This window comes from Saccopteryx bilineata, chromosome 10 (assembly GCF_036850765.1).
Source record: "Saccopteryx bilineata isolate mSacBil1 chromosome 10, mSacBil1_pri_phased_curated, whole genome shotgun sequence".
In the NCBI taxonomy this organism is placed as follows: Eukaryota; Metazoa; Chordata; class Mammalia; order Chiroptera; family Emballonuridae; genus Saccopteryx; species Saccopteryx bilineata.
Genome location: NC_089499.1, coordinates 69,432,767 through 69,457,913, shown reverse-complemented (window position 1 = coordinate 69,457,913; position 25,147 = coordinate 69,432,767). Strand labels below are relative to the sequence as shown.

At 37.1% G+C, this 25,147-nt stretch overlaps 1 protein-coding gene across 1 annotated transcript in view; it reads left to right on the top strand.

Moving 5' to 3' along the window:
• Positions 1-25,147, top strand: part of TAFA1 (TAFA chemokine like family member 1) — a 608,302-nt gene that overhangs the window by 364,791 nt on the left and 218,364 nt on the right. The window lies entirely within an intron of this gene.

Below are 25,147 nucleotides of genomic sequence, written 5' to 3'. Positions count from 1 at the left end.
CACATGGCTGAGTTTTCTAGTTATTTAGTGAGTTTCTGTCAAATTAGATTAGCCTGTGTTCAAGTACAAAACTTAAGGTTCTTTGGCTTGGAGTTCATTTATTGATGTGGGTATTTGTTTTTTTGTATAAGCTTATGTTGAAAACTCCTTCCTAGTAAGCTCTGGGCTACCTGTGATGGATCTTTAGTGTGTGTTGTTAACAACACTTGGATAAGAACATGCCTTAATTTTTACTTATGTGATAGAACTCACCCATCAGATTTTACGTGGACTTTTTGATATGGTCACTGCTTAGTGGTGTTCAAAAGATAAGTTTCTGTTCCACACCTGTGCCTAATTCCAAAGCAACAGTCTTTGGTTGTTTTATGGTTGACACTGAATATGTTGCTTTGCAGGTGATTCTGTTTTAGTACTGATTCCTGACTCTAAATTAAAAACATGCCTCTTTTTCAGACTTCAGTTAGGATTAGTACTTTTGTCAATAGTAAATGTTCAATAGATGCTACATAATAAAAATAATGATTATAGCTTTCAACCTTTGAGTTTTTACTACATGCCAGATACTAGGTCAAGCCCTTTGTAATGGATCGTTTATGGTGAATATTCTCAGTTTGTCCTCACCAGAAACTTGTAAAATACATATTATTGTTCTTTTTTCATTGATGACAAATATAGGCTAAAGCGGTTGTAAATAATTGAGCCAGGATTTAAAATTTTGCTTCCTCATTGCAAAATCTATACATGGCTGATTTATAAAAACTGTGATTAAAAAGGTTCAAATATTTTCTACTTCTGCCTAAGGTCTGATAACTATATTAATCAGCTACTGCTACCATACTGCTGTGTAACAGATTATGCCAAAACTCAAGGGCTCAAAACTGGCATTTATTATTCACTTGTGGGTTGGTGAGTTGCCTGGAATTTGGCTGATCTCAGCTAGGCTTTTTCAAGCTTGAATCCAAGCCATAGGTTGGATTCAAGTCTGGGCTTGTTTCTTAATCCAAGGCACAGGCTCCAGAAGTAAGACTCTCTAGGCCCTAGGGCATAGTTTTTTCATCGACAGGGTCAGAAACAGAAGAGAAATACACAATGACTCTTGAGGACTGGGACTACGAAGAGATACACTATAGGTTTCACGCATATTTTGTATGGCCAAGACTAAAATCAGTAACACTGTTTAGGAAGTATGGAGATGAATATGAATCCTGGAAAAAGGGCAGGTTTAGGAAGAATCACAGTAACGGTCAAATATACCAGAATCTTTATTTTTTTTCTCGTTGTCAAAGACATGTGTATGAATTTTAAAGAGTACAGCATTAAAAGAACTCTATTTGTCCCCCAAAGTATAACAGGATCTTATTTTGTCATTTTTATTAAAGTTATCCTTCTATAATTTTATAGCATTTTACCACAGAAAACTTAGTCATAAAGATACAGAGAATTGTCCGCGGTCAAGGCACATACAAGAAAGCAATCAATGAACAACTAAGGAGCCACAATGAAAAACTGATGATTGATGCTTCTCATCTCTCTCCATTTCTGTCTGTCCCTCTCTATCCCTCTCTCTGACTTTCTCACTGTCCCTGTAAAAAAAAAAAGATACAGAGAATTGTATTATTAGAAACAGGGGCTTAGTATATGCCATGACTACTGTTTAGAGATGTTTATGACAATGTGGATGATGATGGCCAAAACAATTGAACAGAAAAGTGAATTTAAGGCTCATTCATTCCTTGAAGATATTATTTATACTACAAGAAGAAAGAGAAAATTTGTGTATTAAAAAGGAATTTTATTTTGGTAGAACTATGACTTATAACCCTCTCATTCTAAATAGAATCATGCTTATGCAATGTGTACAGCTCTTCTTAAAAATTGTCAGTATTTTCAAATATGTAATCACAAATATTGTTCTTAGTATAGATTCTTGAGGAAACAAAACAGCAATAAGAACATCTGTGTACCTTTTTTTTTGCAAACTATAACTCTCCTAGCCTCTATTTGGTGCTCAGTGGTGTACTGGTAAACCAACTCTCAAAAAAAAAAAAAAAAAAAAAAAAGGCTTTTATTTGTAGTGTTTGCCGATTTCTATGGTGTAAATAGTCCCACCATGGGTCTTTCAATTTACCAATGCCTTTACAACCAGCTCACAAAATTCTGTTTTGAGTCAGCTACCAGAAACTTCTCCTAATATAAACAATACTATTTGTTCCATTGAGGAGTTTCTTATTCTTCTTATTTAAATTATTATTTCATATCTCTTCAGTTTGTTCTCATACTCTATTAAAGCAATGCATCAAATTTAGATAATTTTTAAAAATCAGTAAGAAAATATTGTGCTTAAAGCTTGAAAATAAGCCACTGTATTTCTGATGTATTTGTAAATTATATATTCTACATTAGAAGGTAGTATAGAATTATAAGATATTACCGCAAATCACCTGGTACATGTTTCTCATGGTATAAGGAAGAAACTAATGCCTTTTTCTCTTAAATAGTCAAGGTTTCAGGGGCCAAAAGAAGACATCTCCATTCTGTCTGCCACTTCCATCTGAAAGGGGCTACATGAAATGCAGGCAACTGACTCTGATGATTATATCCAGGAATGTAGTCAATACAATATATTTCAATGGCTTCTTGCCTTCTTCACATGAATGGACTGGAATTGGGTGGAGAAAAATAGTTCCTCCTTTGCCAAGTATTAAGCACAACAATTAAACGAGGTAATGTTTACCTTATAACAGTCTCCCTGAACTTCTATAGCTACAGCCCTGACCTCAGAATTGAATGGTAAACTCATAAGCTGTGTTTTCTGCCTGTTTCTTCTCCATGAATATTCCCTTGCCCAGAAACAGGAGAGCTAATTATTTATACCTTAGAAACATTAGAAGTATTTCTAAGGTTAAATGCATATCAATGCTTTTCTATAATTCATTTATTCATTTGCTACTCATTCATAGTGGGTTCTGTCTCATGTTGAAAGAGATGCAAAGTGAAATCAAGCTTTTGAAAAGTTTATAATCTAATGGGAAAGACACCAACTTGACCTATACCCATATATCCATAATATTAGGAGGAAAGTAATGGGAGTATTTCTTTGATCTGCTATAGGTAGGTCCAGATCAAAGAAAACAGAGACTTCTTCAAGTGGGGGTATTGGGAATCAGGGAAGCCTTCCTGGAAGAGGGAGCATTAATAATGAGTAAGATGTTAACATATAAAAGTTGGAAAAGAGTGAGATAGTTTTCCAGAGTAAAAAGATCACAAAGGTAAAGGTCCAGAGATGGAGCACCAGAGTATAACCCCAAGAAATTCTGATGATTCACTTTGGCACTTACAAGGGGCAATGGAGTGAAGTGAGATGAAAGTTTACTTTGATAAAAGGCCTTCGGTCCCAAGGCGATTCAGAAATGAACAGCATTGGGAGTTGATAGTTAGGTGAGGGCACATTTCGGAGGGAAGCTTGCTAAAGAAAATTCATTATGAAATAGTTCCCAGCCCCAGCCAGTTGATTCAGTGGTAGAGCATCAGCCGGCGTGTAGATGACCCAGGTTCGATTGCCAGTCAGGGCACACAGGAGAAGCAACCATCTGTTTCTCCATTCCTCCCCTTCTCCCTTCCCTTTTGCTATCTCTCTCTTCCCCTTCCTCAGCCATGGCTGGATTGGAGCAAGTTATTCTGGGTGCTGAAGATGGCTCCATGGCATCTGCCTCAAGTGCTAAAACAGCTCAGTTGCTTAGCAATGCCCCAGATGGGCAGAGCATCACCAGGTAGGGGGCTTGCCGGGTGAATCCAAGTCAGGGCCCATGTGGGAGTCTGTCTCTCTGCTTCCCTGCTTCTCACTTAAAAAAATAGAAAGAAACAAAGAAAGAAAGAAAGAAAGAAAGAAAGAAAGAAAGAAAGAAAGAAAGAAAGAAAGAAAGAAAAAGGAAGGAAGGAAGGAAGGAAGGAAGGAAGGAAGGAAGGAAGGAAGGAAGGAAGGAAGGAAGAAAGAAAGAAAGAAAGAAAGAAAGAAAGAAAGAAAGAAAGAAAGAAAGAAAGAAAGAAAGAAAGAAAGAAAGAAAGAAAGAAAGAAAGAAAGAGTTACCCCTTTCTTTTAGGGCTGCTACACTTGGAGACTAGCTAATCTATGGAGGGATGGAAGGTCTCTACCCTCTTCACTAATTCTTCTGAAAGCTGAGGGGAAATGGGGTCTCCAAAGAGGTGACAAGTGACCCTAGCAAAAACAAGGTAAAGGAAATAACCCCACAAAATAATGCTGCCTCTGGCCTTCAAGGCCTTGGTGATAATTTGTCAGCAGAATTTGAGATTCAAGCCATTTTGGACATGAACATAAGAAGATGCTAGAAAACCTAAGAACAGCAATGGAGTGGTTACGCTGTTGGTTTTTGTTTGTATCTCTGGCCTAAGCCTGCTGAGAAGTGATAAGAGCAGGCAGAGGGCCTTTAATCAGCTCTGAAGGCTGTCAGCTGGTTCATTCCTGTTTTGCTGCAGCGACATGGAGCTAGTTAAATTCAGCTAAAATATTTAGTACCGTTCAAATAATTTTTCTTTTATAACTATAGAAATCCTGTAGAAAATAAGATTTTCATGTCTTAATTATGATACCAAAAGTGTCTTTTATTCTCAGTGTGCTTCAGATAGCAAAGTAATTTTCAAGTTGAATGTGATTGTCTCAGATAGTTATGATTCAAATATTTAATCTAAAGCAAAAATTCCCAGAGTGCTTCTTTCATCATTTCTCAGTCCTGTGGAGAATAAAAGCCTCAACTTTATATGATCTGATATTATTTCTATTATTGGTATTATGCTGTAGGCAAATATCCTTCAAGAGGCAAAGTCTGCTTCCCTTGTGCTTAGCACATTAGGCGTCACAAAGGCCCAATCTGGCCTTTACAATATGTGAGGCTGCTACCTTGTAATCCGTGGAGAATTTAATAACAATAATTTCACTTTATGCAGTGCAACCTTTAAGATTTTATAGTAGATTCTTCACACACTCCAAGTATCTTTTTTCCTTTCAAGTGCTTTCTTTATTCATGGATCAAATTTCCTATAGGTTAGTTGTTTTAACAAAGTGCTCTCAGGTGGCCCTGCAGGAGTGGGTGAGAATCTATAAATTGATTACAGAGGGAACTGCATGAAAAAAAAAATTTACTTAGCAAGACACTGGAGTCATTTTGAGCTTTCTCATTATCCATTAAGAAGAAAATGTCATAACTAACTCTTTTCTCTAAATTGCTGTCATTTTGATGCATCCCAAATAAATAAATCCTACACTTCAAGTGTTTTTTCTACAAGTGTAGTTTTCAGGCCATGTACATGTAAGTCTCCTGGTAAGAATTAAAATGCAGACTCCGGGGGCAATCCCCAACCTTAATAGGATGAAGTTTCTGGGTGTAGGGAACCAGTAACTCATATTTTAAAAAGAACTTGTGATTCTATGCGCACTAACGGCTGAGTCCCACTGGTTTCTGTGCTTGACAGATTCACTATTTAATTTAATCCTCACAAATGCTTTGTCTATAATAATTTCCCCATATTTGTAGTTAAAAATAATTAACCTAAGAGTGCTTAAGTCCATGGTTCTCAAAATGTGTGTCGAGGTACCTCTGGGCACTATAGTAATCTTATAGAGTCCTACAGGACATTTAAACTTTTAGAAAGATACAATGATACTCAACATGTCTTTGAGCATTAAAGCCAACTGCTAGCTCAAGGTAGTTCAGTTTCAAACAACATATCTTTTGTAAATTTTGCTACCTCTTTTTAATGATGTCTTATCATTATAGAGCTAGGTTTATCAGCAGTTGCTGAAATGAAAAGCATGAACCATGAGGAAATTAATGTGGAACAAGAAATAGAGTGATTGTGTCTAATCTGATTCCAATGCAATATTATTTTTAAATAGTTCATAATATTTACATATTTGTATTTATATTATATATTTCTAATATTATATATTCCATATAATCCTATATATTTTACATATTTTAAATATGTAACATATTTGTTAGTTTATTATATATAAAATGTGACCTATTTCCTATTGTTTTATCTTTCAGACTACATATATTTTTAAATAGTTGCTAACTTATTAGGACATAAACATCTACTAAGTTGTTTGTATTAACTACTTTGTGGAAATGTTAAGCCTCTTTGGGCCCAATGCACTCTATGAAAAAACTACTAAGACACTGAGGATGCCACATGACCTGAAAAAATTTAGAAACCTTTGACTTAAGGCATAAATTTGCGGTAGTAAAATATAATCCCAAATTCACCTGTCTGTGTGTACTATGTCTATTCAACGATGCTTCTCGCATCATAATCTTTCCAAGGAATTCCTGAGTATAGGCATTTGTGAGCCAGCTTAAATGGGACATGCTTTTCAGGTCTGCTTTATTAGCATAAAAGGTGTCCTCTTATTACAAATGATCAAGTTCAACTGGATATAGAGTAACCTTTCTGTAGCCCTGACTTTGCCCCTAACTAGCCGTGGGACTTGAGCTAGGTCACTTTGCTTCTCTTTCTCAGTTTTAGTCAAGTCTACCCTAGCTAATATCAGATATCTGAAAGAATGTAGCAATAAATATCTATAAAACCTTTAACTGGTGGACATTCTGCTAAGTGTTTTGTGTCATTATTTCTATTTAATCTTCAAATAGCCCTGAGTTAGCTACTTCTCTTATTTCACAGATGTGTAAACTGAGATACAGGGAGGTGAAGGTAGCACAGGCTATTCAACAACAGGATTTGTGCTCTGAATCACTGACTACAAGAGTGAGAAATAAATGAAGTTCTTTTACAGTTCTTAAAATAGAACTCAAATAGTTCTTAAAAGTGTAATCAAATGCTTTCATATTAGACCTCAGAAGATTTGTGTCACACGGAGTCAAATAAAATGTTAGCCTTCACTAACAGTCTACATCCAGGATCTGAAGGGTCCACATTTTGGATGAGATGAAATGATGACTCCTTAAGACAGTCTGTGTTCTGCTCAATCTCCACAGAGCTGTCATCAAGGCGGACAGCCACAGCGAAGTGACACAAAGTGGGCAACCAGGGCCGGAGAGAACGAGCAATCTGAATCCAGGGCGGCGGCTCCGTCTTCCTGTTTTGCCTGGAGCTCTCCTCACTGCTTCCTCCCTTAGAGATCGGAAGAACACAGAAGGAGAGCTGCTGCTTTACACAGCAGCATCCTCCAACTCAGGGAACACAGAAGAGGGTTTAGGAACGGTTAAGATGTAAAAAAGTCAGAGAAGAATGTGACAAATCAGCAATATACTGACATGAATAGTAGAGTGACATTTCAACTTGACAAGGAGACCCAGAAAATCATGTTCAAGCATTTTATTAAGGCAGAGAGAAATCATCTCTTTCAAGTTTTTGCTCTTGCCTAGAAAATACTCTTATAGCTAGGAAAGATAAACAACAAACAGACAAAAAAGGCCTCTACAAAAACGTTTTGTGTCTATCAGATGGTAATGTAATTTTGTGTGTGTGTGTGTGTGTGTGTGTGTGTGTGTGTGTGTGTGATTCTGAAAAACCAAGAGAATCTGTTGGAAATTTGTACCAACTGGCAAGGAGTTGGGGAAGGGTGAGTCAGAAGATGCACTGAGGATACTTGGACTTGATAATGAAATGTACATTTTCTTTCTTAAAGACAAAGATGGGAAAGATTGGCAGGAGAAAGCAGCTTGTTAAGTTACATATCTGGCTCTACCAGCCAACTAAAATTCTTAGAATTTTTCTAGAGTGAATGGTTGGCTATTTAGTTGCTTTTCTTTTTACATTCTTTTTTTGTGACCTTATTTGCTGAATACAGATCAGATTTGTCAAATTGAGAATCTGAAATATTTAAAAGTACTAGAGAAATGAATGGCCCACCAAAATGAATTTAAACTGATTCAGCAGGAGATACTTACCTGGCATTGTCCTTCTCTGCATACAGAATAATCACCACCATGGTCACAGAGACCTCCCAGCATCAAAATCTCCAAGGGGAAGTACTCAGAGAAGGTCTTTAAGTTGTTATCTTTATAAAAAACAGCAGAAAAGTTGATTGAGAATGATTTCTAACATTTCTGAAACTCTATTGTCTGACCATCACTGCATACAGCACTTGATATACGTTATTTCATTTAAATGCCAAAGTAGCTTGTGAGGGTTTGAAGCCACAAATTAACTTGTACAAGTTCAAATTTTCTGACTGCACTTGTTCTATAGTTTTAAGTGAACTATACCAGTTTTCCAACTTCTTTCCCTCCATGAGACACACTAAATACCTATATTTCTATATATTTTTAATTTCAATAATATGCTTATGTAGTTATTGTTTACATTTATTTTATTATAAATAATATATTATAATTTACATATTTTATTACAAATAAATAATATATTAAATAATATATTAAAATATATAATATAAAACAGTATATATCTAAAATATATACTATATATAATGATTCATATTTATATTATTATGACATATACTATAAATATATAATTATATAATTTAGTTATACTTTATATATAACCTGCTGGAGTGAAGTCGTGCAATTGGTAAAGGCAACTGGAGGGCCGATGACATTGATGTCATGACTTAAGATGACATCACACAGAAATAACTTTCCAAGTTCTGAGCTCAGGCTCAGAAAAAAAATAAAAGAACTGAAAATATTTTACTATAAATAGCTATGTACCAAAATGATTAGTATATAAAAACATGTAACAAATTTTGGTAAAAATCTCCAAATCTTCTACAAGAGAATTAGAACCACCCTTCACTGAAGGAAGGTCTTTCCATTGGCCCAGTCTGTTTTCCCATGGAATTCTGAGACCCTACTTTTATCTCATGCTACCTGTGCTGAAGTGTCTAACTCATGAGTCATGCTGCTGCTTATACAATGTATTCATAGGTAATGTTCTTAGAGCTAATACTTTTGCAAAAAGTATGATCCTCACTGTTGCATCTTCATAAAAGGTTTTGCTTCCCTTTCCCATATTCTGGAAATATGAGCTGTGGGCTCTACCCTTTACTACGGTGCCTGGCGTGAGGCCACTGCTCCAGTGTTCATCCTCCATCTCTCTTGCTCTCTCCCTCGCCATCAACAGAGGCTGAGTGCTCTCCAGGCCTCAGGGGCTCGTGTTTGGGTTCTGTCCTTTTGTGCAGGAAACCTCATTGCCCAATGCAGGTCCAAGCTGAAACTGGTGCCCTGACAGCACCACAACATTTGTATGTGACAGTTTGCATCCCTCCAGGAAGAGGCTTGGTAGCCTCATTTTGTAATGGATCAGACAGTAAATATTTTAGATTTGTAGGTCATATGGTCTCTTGTACAACTCTATCCTTGTAGCATGGAAGCAGCCATAGACAATGTGTAAATGGATGAGTGTGGCTATAGAGTTTCCATAAAACTTCATTTACAAGAGCAGGTATCAGGATGCATTTACCCTATGGTGCTGGATTTGGCCCATGAGACCACAGTCTGGTGATCCCTACTCTAAACTCACTCACTTTAGCATGACTGTGTGTGTGCACCTTACTTTTAAACCACATTATCTATCTTAGTAATAGTCAATTATGACCTTTTGGAAGGATCCACTCTGCCCTTCTCTGTTTCTTGTTCCCTATAACACCTTTGAAAGCTATGTCCCTGTTTAGATTTTTCTTCTGCAGTTCTCTCCATTTGAAATGGCCAACTGGAGGATTTTCAGATAAGGAATGGTGTGGCCTTATGGAGAGGGCACCAAAGTCAGGAAATCTGGTTCTGGTCCCAGTGTTACCATTTACTAAGTCCATGACTTTCATTACTCGGAACGTTCACGTACCTTGTCTGTAAAACAGACACACTTTAGAGCAGTGGTCCCCAACCCCCAGGCAGCGGACTGGTACCAGTCTGCAGAGAAAGAATCAATAACTTACATTTTTTCCGTTTTATTTATATTTAAGTCTGAACAATGTTTTATTTTTAAAAAATGACCAGATTCCCTAAGACTCACTCTTGACACTTGTCCTGGTCATGTGATACATTTATCCATCCCACCCTAAAGACCGGTCTGTGAAAATATTTTCTGACATTAAACTGGTCCGTGGCCCAAAAAGGTTGGGGACCACTGCTTTAGAGGGTTACTAGAAAACTAAAAGTGTGAAGAGCAAAAGTTTTTTTTTTATTCTGGCCTCTATGTTCTACAAGCTGCATTATCTAGAATTTAACCCCTCCAGGCCTCAATGTCATAGCCTATAAGATAGGCTAACACCCTGTAAGAATTTTTTTTTTTACATTTTAAATATATTCTATTTATTTATTTATATTATTTTATAAATTAAATTCAATGGGGTGGCATTTGTCAATAAGTACATACAGGTTTCAGGTGAATATTTCTATAGCATTTAAATTGTTGATTGTGTTAAGTACCCATTACCCAAAGTCAAATCATTTTCCATCACCATGTATTTGTCCCTTTTAATCCCCCCCTCACCCCCAACCTCTGGTGACCACTCCACTCTTGTCCACTAAAAGGATTCCCTGTAAGACTTTCTGAGATGTATGTGAAGTCCTCTCTGCAGAGCTCTGTACATAGTAAGTCTATGGAAACTAGTATTATTTGTATTGGCCTGTACACTTATGATGACGAATGCTTCATCAACTCTGAGTCAGACTGCAGGTTTCGAATACAATCTATGTCTAGTTATTTTCTTTTCTACTCTTTCTTGCTGGCACACTTGAAGTTCCCCATCCTGTCTTCTGCTATCAAATGTACTGGGCAGAATGGCAGAGCTTGCTCACCACACATGCTCTCTGGAATTAGAATAGTAGGGACTGGAACACTGAAGCTACTTGACACCTATCTTGCAAATTTTATTACTTGGGTATATTTGAGAGGTTAGAGAAAGGAAAATTTAGGTTGTAAGATCCAAGTCAGGCCTTTTTTCCTGAACTATTGGTTAAATTGAAGTTTGGCTCCTGAAACACCAGTGAATTGTAGAGGATTTTCATCTTGGTATAATCCTGAAATATTTTAACCCAAGCCTCTTTATGACCCTCATTTTCTTTCCTACAACTCAACATGAAATGTGAGGATGAATTACAGCAATCGCCAACAGCCACAGGGATCATGTGCCTTCATGAAAAGTGACACAGTTGGAAAAACTGCAGTTGAAAAGATCAAGGGCTCGTATAAAGCAGAGGGTTGGGAGGAAGCAAGAGGAATGGCCTTTAATACTAATTGTAAAACCCAGCTGATAAAAGCTCCAGCAGGCTTTCGCTTCTGAAACAAACTGGATTTTTGATGTTAAAATCCCATTAAAACATAGATGCCAAACTGCTTTTTGTTCCTTTAGAGAAGACTAATGTACATATTTTTTTTCTGGAAACTTCTCTTGAGTTAATCTCTATGTAATTAGAAAAGTTTGCTAATTTTCCTAGGCCATCAAAAAATTGAGGTAGATTCTCCCACAGGCTTTATAATCTAGACTGTATATTTTCTTTGACTTTTTTTCTTAAATCAATCTTTATTATCTTCAAATTCAAAGTCCTTTGTGCCTCCTTTTTTCTTTGTTTCATCAAGCCAAGTAATTTCTAGTTGCTGAAAATTTTTACCAAACATCATGTAGTTAGGTGCTCATGTTTCTGGACTTGATATTCTCTTACAAAAAAGCATTACAGAAATAAATAACCTATCTCTGCTTTACCATATAGAGTCATATTCCCACCCATACTGACAAGAGGAAGGGTAGACAGTAATGATTGCTCAGCTGTTCAGCATATTTGTTTCATTTGGACATGCTGTGTTTTTAAAATTTAAGCTGGCATTTAAAAATTTCACACAACATGAATTGTAAATGGCAAGAAAAGAAAATATTTTAGGCTATGAGGGTCATAAGCCTTAGTCGCAAATATATTGCTCACAAAAATAAGGGGATATTTCAAAATGAATATGAAATGATAATAAAAAAGAAGCATTTGATTTTTTTTATTAAATAAGACCATCAGAAAAGCAAACAACAAGTCAAAGAAAGTTGTTTGATTATGCTAATTAGATGCAAAAACAGCTTTTATTTCATTGTTGAAAATGTCCTATACAAATGGCTGGAAGTACTGGAGTATCTGCATGTTTCCTGATCTTGAAAGTGCACATCCTGCAATTTCCCAGCCCTTGCAATGCTCCTGCAACACGATTTACCTGAACATGAAAACTGGAAAGCCATAAGATGTCTTGAAGCTGGTCAAACACACATGACAGTGGCAACAGCACTTAGAACATCCCAAAGCGTGATTAGCAGACTGTGGAATCGCTTTCAAGAGACTGGCATGGTACGAAGAAGACAAGACAGGGTCTCCCATCTGATATAAAAGCTACTTGACCTTATTGGCAAGAAGAAACAGGTGCAATAATGCAAAAGAGCTGTGAGGACAGTTTCTTGCTGCCACTAGGTGATGGATCTGCACCCAGACCATAAAAAATTGGCTCCATCGTGTTGGATTGCATACCTGGCAACCAATGGTATGCATTCTGTTATCTGATGAACATCATAGACCCATAGAAGGTGGTCTGATGAGCATCGTTATTGGACCTGTGATGAGTGGTCAACTTCAACTGTCCTACTCTGTGATGAGTCACAGTTCAGTCTGCAGCCTGACAATCATTGTGTCCTGATCTTGCATGAATGAGGAACATGGGAGAGTCCATGTTTCATGCAAGAAAGGGACTTCTTTGGTGGTGGTACCATCATGTACCACCTGGCATAAACAGTGGTAGTCGTACCAACCTCCACATCATCAGAAACGGATCGTTGACTGCTGTCAGATATCGAGATGAGGTCCTTCACCCTATGGTGGTACCCTATGCTGGAGCAGTTGCAAACAACTTTCTTTTCATGGACAATAATGCAAGGTCCCACCATGTGCATCTTGTCAACAGCATACTTCAGGAGGCAGGAATCGAACACATGGACTGGCCTTCACATTCTCCAGACCTGAATCCTATTGATCATGCTTGGGATGCACTGGGAAGACATCTGGCAAACCGTCCAGTGCCTCCCACACACTTCTTAAACTGGAAGTTGTCCTGGAGCAAGAGTGGCAGAGGATCCCACAAGAACTGCTGGACAATCTGATCTTGTCCATGCCCCATCGCTGTCAGTGTGGTTTAGCAGTCTTGGGTGACCATACACCCTACTGAACAGTCAATGTGTGGCACGCTCATCTAGTTTGACATGCTTCTCTTTACCCCCACCAATATGTCACTTGCTATTCAATCACAATAATTGAGTTTGCATTTCTTTTGCATAATCAAACAACTTTTTTGACTTGGTGTTTGTTTTTCTGATGTTCTTGTTAAGTAAAAAAGAAAAAATCAAATGCTTCTTTTTTATCACTTCCTATTCATTTTGAAATATCCCTAATTTTTGTGAGCAGTGTATTTTTCTCAGCCACAGTGATGAGAAAGCAGCCATTAGAAACATGTACATAAAGGATGTGCCAGTGTTTCAATAAAACTTTATTTGTAGAAGAAGATAGCGGTTGGATTTGGTTCTCAGGTCTTAGTTTGTGGTCCCTTCATTTAGATTTTTACCTTTTCCTGAGGCTGAGTGGGAGAGCAAGACCAGAAGATTAGCATTCTGGATTCACACTCCCATATCATCGTTATAGCTTTGAACCAATGGAAGCTGCTTTTTTAAGATATAGCCTGAATTATCAATTTGCCATGGTCCACAATGCTTCCTATGAAACCTGCATTGGGTCAACTTGATTCATTTGCAGTATTTTTCTGGCCTCTGTAGAACCTGGTGTCTCTGTTTAGTTTAAGGGGTGTAACTGAATCACACATATACAAAAATATTGGTATATAAGTAGCAAACATTATTTTAAAACTGGTAGGCCCAATTATGGATGGTAAGACTGCAGTTAGGAAGAATTTATATGTACTCAGTCAGTGATTAAATTGACTTGGTTTGATAGAACATTACTTTAGAAGCTGTGGATATAATCTTTAATCATGAAGAACTGAGAGTTTAATATTCTGCCACAAAATGAGGAAAACAAATGTCATGTATTGTGCTATTATGAAAAGAGCTAGATGCTGTTTTTTATGTAAATATTTTATACCAGTGTTTGGAATCCAATGATAGGACAGACCTTCCCAAAGTCGGGCCTTTGGACTATGTGCATCAGAATTATGGGGTGGGTGAGCTGCCTGCTTATGATCAAGTAGGAACAGGAGGTCCCTAAGCCCACCAGATTTCCTGAACCAACTTTCCAGGATCTGCATTTGTAAAAGGTCATGAGTCATATTCCTACTCATACAGACAAGAGGAAGTGATTGTTTTGTTCTTCAGTATATCTGTTTTATTTGGACATACAGGTGTTTCTTTTGTGTGGTAGAATTTGCAAAACTGTTCTTATAAAACAAAAACAAAAATGGCACTTTCTATTTGTTCATTGAGTATAATTTAAACTCCCTTTGAACAGAAATGCAGCAAGGTGCCTCTTAAGAACAGAGTCAATACTATGTAGGCACATTTGTTCTAGACACAATTAAACACTGATGAAGCAGCTACTTACCTGTGGCAGGAAGAACTCTGAGCTGGGTCTTCTAATAACTCGCTGGATGGCTTTGGACCAGCCACTTAACCTCTTCGGCCTCAGTATTCTAACACCAGGGCAGAAAAGAGGACATTGCTAAATAACCACTGAGACCCGATGTAGTTGGAACATTGACTTTAAAATTCTATAAAAGAATTTCTTGCTAGAGAATATGGTGCCTGTCATGTTTTGCCAGTGAGTTAGAAGAAAATTATTCTTTCTTAATAGATGATTCATCCTTAAGTCAGTGGAGCAGGACTTCTCACCTGTGGCTACCCATTGACACTGTACAAGAGAGTTGAAATTCTGATGTCCAGGCTGTGCTCCAGATCAACTAAATCGAACTGTCTGGACCTAGGCCCAGGCATCTGTCCATCTTAGCACAGCTCTGCAGGTGGTTGTAAAGTGTAGTGAAGGTACTCAATGCCAGGAGTCAGCTGGGATGCTTATTAAAAGACCCCTCCCCTAAACATTCTACTCCATTGAGCCTGGAATGAGTCCTGGGAATCTACGTCTTTAATAAGCAACCAAAGTGATTTTGTGCTGAGGTAAACTGTGGGAAACTCCACTCAGAGAATTACTTAGTTTATCAAGCAGAGTTTCATGTGCAAAGTAGAACTCCTTAGACTATTAAAGGATAAGGATGTTTACTAGGAATAGGCTACTCAAGTGAGGGAGAGGCTGGTGACCTGCGGGCCTGAGGAACTGGGAGATTTGGGAAGTGGCGCCCGCAGCCCTCACTGAACTCTGGCCAAGGTGCACAGGAGGCGCTTGCAGGGCAGATGGCAGGCAGGTGTGCCACCACTTCAGGGAACTCCAGGGAAGGCTGCTGTCCCGGGGTCTGCTGGTGCGCTGGGCTCACTGCAGATCAGCAGGGTCAGCAGTTGGGAAGAATCCCTGGAGGTGGAACAGGGGAAGATGAGAGCACCCTGGTGCCCATGTTTATTGGTTTTTTTGACCACTTCCAGCTACAGCAGCCTCAGGATCTCACCCACACTTCGGTCTCACCGACTCTGACTCGGTCACGAAGTGAAGGAGACTCTGACAGCCAAACAGACACGGCAGTACACCAACACATGTGGAAGATGGCTTCTTTGTCCCCTCAGATTGTGCCTTTTCACAAGTCAGTCCTTTACTTGTGCCCAGTAGAGAGAAAAGCACAGCCCACAGGTCGTGCTTCTCCTCTGCGGGAATTAAGTCATTCACCCTGGGCCCCCTTTGGACAAGCAGGATGTCTGTAGCTCTTCTTTCTTAAGTCCCCTCCATTCCCTAAAAGTCACATTGTCAGGAAGGGCTTACATGCCAGCATCTGTTTGTTTGTTTCTTAAGTGAAGACACATATGTCCTGTTTACCATTTATAGGTGATCCTCGCCTTATCATTTCATGCTCAGAGGCACAAGCATATGGTGTGATCAGTCTGTCATGAACACTCTAGTAATAACTCTTATTTGGTGATTTGAAGTTTTCTTGATGCTTTAATGGTACGGGTGTTTCTGAACTATATAGGTTTGTGGAAAAGTGTATTGTTTTGTAGTCACAGCTACTGTTTGCCACATAATCTGGCTCTTCATGCAACAGTGGCTGGCCACAGGGAGGTAAGGAATGGTAAAAGAAAACTAACTACTCGGGAAAAGGTAGTGAAAAAGAAAACCAAGCCTGAGGCGGAGTGCAGGGAACTCTGAAGGCCAGAGGGGAAGAAGAGGAAGCAAGGTGACAAAACGTTTCCATAGCATCATGTCTTAGAGTATGTGTGAACTTCACAAGTGAAATTCATAAGGCTCACTTTGTTCCAATAGTGGACTAAAAAATGATAATTCTGTTACAAGTCCAGCATTATTTATTATTCGGCTCTGGCCTGAGCAGTACAAAATGGAATCTCTAGACAAAACAAGGCAACCAATTCATATGACTTTGAGCAAAGTGTTTTTAATCTTCGGGCTTCAGTTTCCTTGTCATTTAACTGTGGTACTTGAACCAGATGAGGTCTGACACATTAGCTGCCATGGGCTACATATGTATTAACTGAATCTCACATTCTGAGCATAGGTTTTTTGTTAACTTTTTAAAAACTAAACTCCAGACTTTATTCAGATTTTATCTGTTTTTTTCAGTAATGTCCTTTGTTTATCCCAGAATCCAATCTAGGATACCACTGTGCGTTTAGCACAGAGTAATTTTTTAAATTAAATTGTCAATATTTATAAAGGGAAAATATTTCACCTACAACATCTGAATTTCACACTTCCTTTGAAAACTCAGGTGACAAGAACCTGTGTGCATAGTTTGGTAAGCTGAAGCCAGGAGCCACTAACCTCTAGACAGGGCATGGCCTCCCAGTTTGCCATAGTCTTCTCTACTGTCCATCATCTCCCAGACAAAGGAATCTAGTGACAAAGATATTAGCTGACTTGGCACCTCCAACTGTAATACACTCAAGAGGCTATGGAACATTCATTGTCCTATCTTTATGAGAAGTGAGAAATCAACTGTCAGCTTCAAAGGACTCATGTTTCTAGATAAATATTGGACAAAAGCAAGCTTGAGAGAACAGATAGATACATTTAAATAACCAACACCACTTTACTTATAAACAAAAACTTCCTGGCCTCCATGGGTATTTTGCTTTGAAACCCCTGGGAAAAAAGCCACATTTTCAGTTACTTTCATTGTGGCCTTTGAAGAAGCAATGTTTGTGGTCAGGCCAGGGTTCTGGGGAATATAGGTTCCTGCAGGCTGGATGTAGAATGTGTTTTTTATTTTCCTTCTTTTCAAAGTAAGAGAATGGGAGATAGAGAGACAGACTCCTGCATACACCAGGACCAAAATCCACTCAGCAAACCCCTGTCTGGGGCCGAAGTTCTGCCCATCTGGGGCCATCCTCGCAACTGAGCTATTTTTAGCACCTGAAACAGAGGTTCCACAGAGCTGTCCTCTGCACCTGGGGCTGATGCGCTCGAACCAATTGAGCCATGGTGGGAGAGAAAGGGAGAGAAAAGGGAGGGGTGGAGAAACAGTGGTTGCTTCTCCTGTGTTCCCTGACCAGGAATCAAACCCAGGACAGCCACATGCTGAACCAATACTCTACCACTGAACAATCATTCCAGGGCCTAATGTGTTCTTTTAAAATCATTTCTTATTGAATGCAGGAGTTCTGAGCTCCAAGTCCTCAAACAATGTAGTGCAATTTTCATGTTCCTTTGGTTCCTTCAATTTGAATTTTGAGAAGCCGATTGCAGTGTGGTTAAAAATATGGGCTTTGAATTGCAACTACACAGTTTCAAATTCCAGCTTCACCACTTCCATAAGGTATAACTTTAGTCAATTCCCTCAAATTCCCTTTGTCTCAGTTCCTTTCTTTAAAATTGGGCTAATAAATAGGACCTAGCCTATAAGATTGCTCTAATAGATAAATAAGCTAATCTATATAAAAGACTCAAAACAAGCCCTGTAGTAGGTGTTTGGTACATGATAACGTCTATCACCACAATTATATCATCACCATCCCAATGTGCCAAATCCCACTATAGCCTCCAACAAACAAACAAAAACCCCTAGTAGCAGAGGAGTAGTAGAGGATACTGATGAATGAAATTGAGCATATTTTTTGCAGTACTGGGGAAAAATTAGACCGAGTAAGTAAAACTAGAGAGAAACAGTCATTGGTTCAACATAGTGAAGATCTTTTTTATATCCAAAGATAGAAAATTATTGAATGGACTGCTTGTCAAGTGATGAGCTACAAAGCGCTTATGTTGTTCAAGCAAAGACTGGGTTACTGTCCACTGGAGATCTTAGCTTGGCTACTCTACTGGACAGCACAAAGAATGTTTTTATCATCACAGAAAGCTCCAGGGAACAGCACATTGTAAAGGCATGTGTTCTGTGCTTGACCCTGCATCTGGGTACTTGGGAAAGGTCAGTTCAGGAAACGTGGAAAGGGAATATCAAAGGAACTGAGATGCTGAGCACCATGAGGCTCACTCACCATGGACTCCTGAATTTTAGACTCATGCGTGGCCCCAGGCAAAACACTGCTTCTGAGTGTCGGTTTCCCTAGACATATAATTAACTTACCCCAGAGGGTGGCTATGAGTGTAAATAAATACAATTCAGGCCTTAGCATCTGGCACAAAGCAGGACACACAGATACTGGAGCCCATTATTTAGGTGAAAGGAAAGACACATACACAGCCAGCAACCTCAAATACAGTGAAGCAGCCATTTTGTGTCAACCTTCCAAAATCCATCAGTGAGCACCTACGCATGAATCCAGGTGGGTTCGGAGCTAAATGTCTTGCATACATTATTACATGTAACCTCTGCCACAGTCCTGCAAGGAAGCTACTCATACTGTGCTCACACTGAAGGAACTAAAAACTCAGAGAGATTATTTGATCTACCCAAGGTTTTAAAAGAGTGCAGGCAGAATTCAAATGCAGATTCTTTTGACCCTGGTTGATTGCAATTTATAATTCTTAATATATAAGGATTATTTCATATGACAGATACAGATACTGTGCTAAGAACATTAATACATCAATTCATTTAACTCCCATAGCTATTTTGTAGTTGAAAATTTTTTGAAGATTTAATTACCTTGCTTAACAATTCTCATGTAGAAACTGGTATAGTTGGTATTTGGACCTAAGTCTCTCTAGTACCAAGTGATTGATGACTATAATCCCAGCCTAATCTCCTTTGTTTTATAGGCAAAAATAGTAAAGTATAACATCGCTGTGGTCTTTGTCACGTAGAAATAAAGATTTCAAGTATATCCCTTTCCAACAATACTGTAAACTCTTAGTAGACAAGGATTATAGCTATAACATATGTTTCTTCAATGTCTTCCAGAATTGTAGAGAACACACAAGAAGTAAGTAACTATTTGCTGATTTAAATGGTGGTAAATCTTCAAAAAGTACAAATTGAGCAAGAATTTTTTTCTATGCATTATTTTTTTATTTAATACCAAAAAGCATGAAGAATAATGTTTCTGAGGCTATTATCTTCTTTCTATTCCAAGGTTACCTTACTCATATTTATAAGATAATAGGTCATCCTTATTTTTTGAGTTATACATAAGATTATAGTAATCCCTTAAGGCTTTGAATTTTCAGACAGCTAACAACAAAAATAACTTTCTCCTGCCTTGAATAACTAACATTGTCTCATGATACCCAAATTTGAATTGCAGAAGTCTGGAATTCTTTTTTTTTTCTAAATTTTTATTAATTTTAATGGGGTGACATCAATAAATCACGGTACATATGTTCAAAGAAAACATCTCCAGGTTATCTTGTCATTCAATTATGTTGAATACCCATCATCACCCCATCACCCAAAGTCAGATTATCCTCCGTCACCTTCTATCTGGTTTTCTTTGTGCCACTCCCCTTCGCCCTTCCTCTCTCCCTTCCTCTACCCCCCCATAACCACCACACTCTTGTACATGTCTCTTAGTCTCGTTTTTATGTCCCCCTATGTATGGAATCATGCAGTTCTTAGTTTTTTCTGATTTACTTATTTTGCTCCGTATAATGTTATCAAGATCCATCCATTATGTTGTAAATGATCTAATGTCATCATTTCATATGACTGAGTAGTATTCCATAGTGTATATGTGCCACACCTTCTTAATCCAGTTGTCTATTGAAGGACTTTTGGGTTGTTTCCATGTCTTGGCCACTGTGAACAATGCTGTAATGAACATAGGGATACATGTGTCTTTACGTATCAATGTCTCTGAGTTTTGGGGTATATACCCAGTAGAGGGATTGCTGGGTCATAAGGTTTTCAGTTTTTTGAGGAAGCACCATACTTTCTTTTATAATGGTTATACTACTTTACATTCCCACCAATAGTGAATGAGGGTTCCTTTTTCTCACAGCCTCTCCAACACTTGCTATTACCTTTCTTGTTGATAATAGCTAATATAACAGGTGTGAGGTGGTATCTCATTTTACTTTTGATTTGCATTTCTCTAATAGCTAATGAAGATAAGCATCTTTTCATATATCTGTTGGCCATTTTTATTTCTTCCTGGAAGAAGTGTCTGTTCATGTCCTCTTCCCATTTTTTTATTGGATTGTTTGTTGTTGAGTTTTATGAGTTCTTTGTATATTTTGGATATTAGGCCTTTATCTGAGCTCTTGTTTGAAATTATCATTTCCCATTTAGTTGGCTGTCTGTTTATTTTGTTGTCAGTTTCTCTTGCTGAGCAAAAACTTCTTAGTCCGATGTAGTCCCATTCATTTATCTTTGCCTTCACTTTTCTTGCCTTTGGAGTCATATTCATAAAATGCTCTTTAAAACCAAGGTCCATGAGTTTGGAACCTATGTTTTCTTCATGTACTTTATTGTTTCAGGTCTTATATTTAGGTCTTTGATCCATTTTGAATTAATTTTCATACAAGGGGACAAACTGTAGTCAAGTTTCATTGTTTTGCATATGACTTTCCAGTTTTCCCAGCACCATTTGTTGAAGAGGCTTTCTTTTCTCCATTGTGTGTTGTTGGCTCCTTTATCAAAAATTATTTTACCATATATATTTGGTTTTATTTCTGGGCTTTCTATTCTGTTCCATTGGTCTGAGTGTCTATATTTCTGCCAATACCATCCTGTTTTGATTGTCGATGTTGTATAATATATTTTGAAGTCAGGTATGGTAATGCCCCAGCTTCATTCCTTTTTCTTAGGATTGCTTTGGCTATTCGGGTTTTTTTATATTTCTATATAAGTCGGATGACTTAAAATATATTTAATTTCTTTAAAAAATGTCATTGGAATTTTGATGGGAATTGCATTAAATTTGTATATTGCTTTGGGTAATATGGCCATTTTGAATATATATATTCTTTCTATCCAAGAACAAGGAATATTTTTCCTTGTTCCTTTGGGTAATATGGCCATTTTGAATATATATATTCTTTATATCCAAGAACAAGGAATATTTTTCCATTTTATTGTATCTTATTCGATTTCCCTTAACAATACTTTATAGTTTTTGTTATATAGGCCCTTTACATTCTTTGTTATGTTTAATTTTAGATATTTTATTTTTTTTTGTTGCAATCGTGAAGGGGATTATTTTTTTGAGTTCATTTTCTAATGTTTTATTATTAGCATATAGAAAGGCTTTTATACCCATTTTGTTGAGTCTTAAACATAAAATTGTGTTGTATTTTATCAAATGCCTTTTCTGCATCTATTGATAAGATCATGTGATTTTTGTTCTTTGTTTTGTTGATATGGTGTATTACATTGACAATTTTACATATGCTGAACCATTCTTGAAATTGTGGGATGAATCCCACTTGATCATGATGTTTTATTTTTTAATATGTTGTGGTATTTGATTTGCTAGTATTTTGTTTAGTATTTTAGCATCTGTATTCATTAGAGATATTGGTCTGTAGTTTTCCTTTTTGTGCCATCCTTGCCAGTTTTCGGTAAGAGGGTTATGTTGGCCTCATAAAATCTGTTTGGAAGTATTGCTTCTTCTTCAATTTTTTGGAAGACTTTGATTAGAATAGGAACCAAGTCTTCTTTGAATGTTTGATAGAATTTGCTAGTATAACCGTCTGGGCCTGGACTTTTATTTTTGGGAGGTTTTTAATAGTTTTTTCTATTTCTTCCCTACTAATTGGTCTGTTTAGGCTTTCTGCTTCTTCTTGACTCAGTCTAGGAAGGTTGTATTGTTCTAGGAATTTATCCATTTCTTCTAGATTGTTAAATTTAGTGGCATAAAGTTTTTCATAGTATTCTACAATAATTCTTTGTATATATATGATGTCCGTGGTGATTTCTCCTCTTTCATTTTGGATTTTGTTTATATGAGTTCTTTCTCTTTTTTCCTTGGTAAGTCTCTCCAAGGGTTTGTCAATTTTGTTGATCTTTTCAAAGAACCAGCTCCTTGTTTTATTAATTTTTTTATAGTTTTTCTGTTCTCTATTTTATTTATTTCTGCTCTGATTTTTATTATCTTCTTTCTTTGGCTGGCTTTGGGTTGTCTTTATTGTTCTTTTTCCAGTTCCTTAAGGTGTGAAGTTAAGTGATTCACTCGGGCTCTCTCTTGTTTGTTCATAAAGGTCTAAAGTGATATGAACTTTCCTCTTTCCACTGCTTTTGCTGCATCCCATAGACTCTGATATGTCATATTTTCATTTTCATTAGTCTGTATATATCTTTTGATCTCTGTGCTTATTTCTTCTTTGACCCATTCATTTTTTAAAAGTATGTTGTTTAGTTTCCACATTTTTGTGGGGGTTTTTTCCTCTTTTTTGCAGTTGAATTCTAGTTTCAAGGCTTTATGATCAGAAAATATGCTTGGTACAACTTCGATTTTTCTGAATTTGCTGATGTTGTTTTTGTGGCCCAACATATGGTCAATTCTTGAGAATGATCCATGTACACTGGAGAAAAGTGTATACTCTGTCACTTTGGGATGAAATGTCCTGTAGATGTCTATCATATCCAGGTGCTCTAGTGTTTTGTTTAAGGCCACTATATCTTTATTGATTCTCTGTTTGGATGACCGATCTAGAGCCATCAGCGATGTATTGAGATCTCCAAGTATGATTGTATTTTTGTCAGTTTTTATTTTAAGGTCAGTAAGTAGCTGTCTTATATATTTTGGTGCTTCTTGGTTTGGTACATATATATTAAGGATTGTTATGTCTTCTTGATTCAGCGTCCCCTTAACTATTATGAAATGACCATTTTTGTCTTTGAGTATTTTGCTATCTTGTAGTCAGCATTATTAGATATGAGTATTGCTATGCCTGCTCTTTTTGGATGTTTTTTGCTTGGAGTATTGTTTTCCATCCTTTCACATTGAATTTGTTTTTATCCTTGTTGCTTAGATGAGTTTCTTGTAGGAAGCATACAGTTGAATTTTTTTAAATCTATTCTGCTACTCTGTGTCTTTTTATTGGTGAGTTTAATCCATTTATATTTAGTGTAATTATTGACGCTTATGGGTTCCCTACTGCCATTTTATAGATTGCTTTCTGTTCGTTTTGTATCTTGTTTGATTCTTCTCTTTTGTTTTCTTATCATTTGTTTTTGTTTGTTTGTATTCCATACTTCTTTCCTCTGTTGCTACCTTTTTTAAGTCATGTGCTTCCATGGTGGTTTTTTCAGGGGTGGTTACCATTAAGTAATGAAAAGGGTACCTACCATGTTCATTGTAGTACATTATCTTATGAGTGCTTCTGCACTCCATCATCCTTTGCTACTGTTAATCTCCTTCCTCTCCCCTTTTTTTTTTGTTTTTGTTGTCCCATTTAAAATTTGGTTTTATTGTGTTCTTGGTAGATATTTTACTTGTGGTTTTGTTTTGTTTTGTTCTTTGTATCTATTTGGAAAACCCCCTTTAGTATTTCCTGGAGTGGGGATTTTCTGATGATAAATTCCCTCATCTTTTCTGTATCTGTGAATGTTTTTATTTTTTGTTCATATTTGAAGGACAGCTTTGATGGGTATACTATTCATGGCTGAAAGTTCCTCTCTTTCACGACTTTAAATATTGAAGTCCACTCTCTTTTAGCTTGTAGAGTTTCTTCTGCTGAGAAATCCGATGATAATCTAATGGGCTTTCCTTTATATGTTGTATTTTTCTTTTCCCTGGCTGCCTTGAGAATTTTTACTTTGTCATTGGTTTGTGCCAATTTCATTATGATGTGCCTTGGGTAGGTTTGTTGGGGTTAAGAAAGTTCAGTGTTCTGTTTGCTTCTTGAATTTGAGGCTTTAGTTCTTTCCACAGGCTTGGGAAGTTCTCGTCTATTATTCGTTTGACTATATTCACCATTCCATTTTCTCTCCTCCTTCTTATATACTTATTTTTTTTATGTTATTCTTTTTGATGGAGTCAGAAAATTCCTGTAGCGCTTTCTCATTATTTTTTTAATTTTTGAGTCTCTCTTTCTTCTCTTTGTTGTGCCTCAAGTTGTTTGTCTTCTATGTCACTAATCCTACCTTTATCTGGCCTGTTCTATTAGCTAAGCCTGTTACCTTGTTTTTTCAGTTCATGAATTGTGTTTTTCATCTCTGTTTGATTTGTTTTTATAGTTTCAATTTCCTTGGTAATATATTCTTTGTGTTCGTTGAGTTGTTTTTTGAGCTCCATAAATTGCCTTTCTGTGTTTTCTTGTATATCTCTAAGTATTTTTAGGATTTCTATTTTAAATTCTCTGTCATTTAGTTCCAAAGTTTCCAATATATTAAATTTTTTCTTCATAGATTTTTCCTCATCTATCTGTGCTACATCCCTGTCTTTTTTATCATGATATTAGATTTCCTTTTTTTAATGGCATCTGAGGATGTTTTTGTTGATAGCACTAATGAGAATTAAGAATAAAAAGTAAAAAAAGAAAAAAAAGTAAAAAATTTATTATTTCTTTTTCTTCTTCTCCATCCCCTCCTCCTTGAGAAAATATTGTGATAAACTGTAAATTATATTTTGCTAAATGGAACAAAAACTACCCTAATGGAGGGCCTGAGTTTGGGAGAAGTGATAAAGCGGCAAAAAAGGAGGTAGGGACCCACAAAATGC